Genomic DNA, 2,643 nt, shown 5'->3' with positions numbered 1-2,643 from the left:
AAAAAAATGCTACATCTAAAATGCTCCTTTCCCCTTTCCCGCTAACAATGTAGTTTTACATCCATTATATGCTCTACTTTGTTGTACGAAGTCTGGATATGTCAAACACACAAAAGACCCTAAATAGCGGCCATTGCGAATCGGATAAAATTGGAAATATTAGTAAATAATAATAATTTAAAAATAAATTAAAAGATAAATAAATTAATTAATGATTGATTAATTTAAAAACAAAACTAAAAAAAAAAAAAAAAAAAAAAAAGAAAAATTAACGAGGAACTTTTCATCAGTCTCAAGAATTATTAGAATTATTGTTCTTTCATTCGCACTTACAGCTAATTCCAAAAAAAAAAGAAAGAAAAGAAAGAAAGAATCAGTACATGTATCATTTTCTTTTTATCTTAACTTTTGCAAGTACTTTAATTTTCCGGAAACTCGTGATCGTATCTAGTTGCTTTTATACAACACAGACTCCCAGGCTGGGAGCACTTTCTGCCCCCCCCCCCCCCCCCGAAAAAAAAGAAGAAGAAGAAAAAGAAAAGAACAGAGAATGTAAAATCATACATTAATATCTGACAAGTTGACAAAAAATAATGCATTACTACAATTTTTAAAATCATTTATTCATAACTTTGAAGCATGCTCTCAATAAGAAATAATTCTAATTGAAGAAGAAGAAAAAAAAATACGCTTCAATTCCCCATGTGCACTTTCTACATGCAAAACACAACCACAAATAGATGTTGCTGCGGCAGATAAAAAGAAGGTATTTTCATCGTTCTCATATGCATGACGTACTTCTAGCTCACAAAAAAGTTCCTAGAATTCCTATTTCTTTATATAAAACATGTAACATGCAGTAAGTGCATCTTAATTCAGTAAAGAGGCCCACGAAGAGTCAAAACGCTCACCTCACTCATCCCTGGTAATGTAATCTATACAGTCCCTGAAACGTTCTACTTTCCCATTTTTCCGTTCGCTCACCGTTCGTTCAGCGTGCGTTCACCGTGCGTTCACCGTTCGCTCTCCGTTCACAGTTTTGCGTTCACCGTTCACCGTGCGCTCGCGTTCACCGTTCACAAAGCGTTCAGCGTTCGCTCTTCGTTCCGTTCACTTTGCGTTCACCTTGCGTTCAGCGTTCACCTATCGTTCAGTTTTCATTGTCATTCGGAACTCCGAAGTGAAAGGACTTATCTTTTTGTAGGGAAGGAGTTACAGGTTTTTTAATTTAATAACTAACATATCGTGTTTGAAGAATCATTATTCCATGTTGAAAAATATCTACGATATATATTTTTATTATTCCATCTTAGTTGTTAGATTATTTATTAAATTACTCTAGGAAATAAATGTTGTTATAAGCACATTCTGTACCTATGTAGAATGATGCTGAAATGTTAAATTTAACTTAGGGCAATGTGCAAATACATCAAGCACTGCAACATTTTTTTGTTTTGTTAAAGACGACAAATCGTTAATGGTGATATAATTATCCAAGTCAAATAATCACGCAGCAAAATTACGAAAATATTTATTTCTAACACTTTTTTCCCCAGTTACTACAGAAAATATGATAGAACTAGTTCTGAGAGTTATACATAGTACTGCGCACATCCTGTTAATTTATTATCTTTGGAGCGAATTAAATTGATAGTTTGGTTAAAGGAAATATTTATTTGAAATGTACTGCACTGCAGAATTTTCTCTTCTATAATATGTAAAGTCTATAGTTATAGAGAAAAAATTCTTTCTTCACCGTGACTTTACAGGTTTGCCATTCGATATGATTAATACCCCCCCCCCCATTTTCCCCCTAGATTGGTTACTTAGTCAGTACTGTATTTCCAGAATATTTTAATTAACATTTTTAAAAAAAATGTAAGGTCTTTTTTAGAACAAAAATTTCAGTCTCAAAACAAACATGCATCTAAAAAAGTCACAAAACAAAAGTAGTTCAAAATGTACACGTGTCGGCGGTGGTATTTGAAATTGGCAGAGAGTATGTTTCAAATTCAAGTGTTAATGCCCAATGTATTTTATTCATTTATTATTCAAATGTTGGGATCAAATCTAGAAATGATAAAAATAAATGTTATAACTTGTTGGAAATACTCGCACTTCGTCTTCGATGTGACGAAACTTTCACACCTGCACAGTGTCGAATGATTTTGATTGACAGGACCAGCACGTGGACTTCGTGTGAACTTGAAGCAGGAAAATAAAAACGAGTGTGACTGTCAAACAAATGGATATGATTTGTTGATAAAAAAAAAAAAAGTTACTTTCACTGTCTGATATATTTAGAAAAAAAATTAAGAGTTTTTGTTTGATATAGGTACAAACATTTAGTGAAGCCTGAAAGGAGGGGGGGGGGGCTAAAACGGAATCTCTCTCTCTCTCTCTCTCTCTCTCTCTCTCTCATTTGTCTGTTTAATAAAAACTATAACAGCATATTACTTAAATATCAAGTTCTGAAAATTTAATTTATAACAAATAATATGAATATGTATCTTTGTATTATCTTGTCCGAGTATAACCACGGCCATCTACATATACATGTGGAAGTCTGCTCAATAAATCATCATGAAAAATAGAAATGACACATAATATATTATTGTATTAAAAATTCAAAATACGAGCGTA

Source organism: Saccostrea echinata, unplaced genomic scaffold (assembly GCF_033153115.1).
Source record: "Saccostrea echinata isolate AGI-Se365-2 ecotype Australia unplaced genomic scaffold, CSIRO_AGI_Sech_v1 ptg000023l, whole genome shotgun sequence".
NCBI lineage: Eukaryota > Metazoa > Mollusca > Bivalvia > Ostreida > Ostreidae > Saccostrea > Saccostrea echinata.
The sequence above is the reverse complement of the archived record's forward strand: the minus strand, read 5'-3'. Positions refer to the sequence as shown.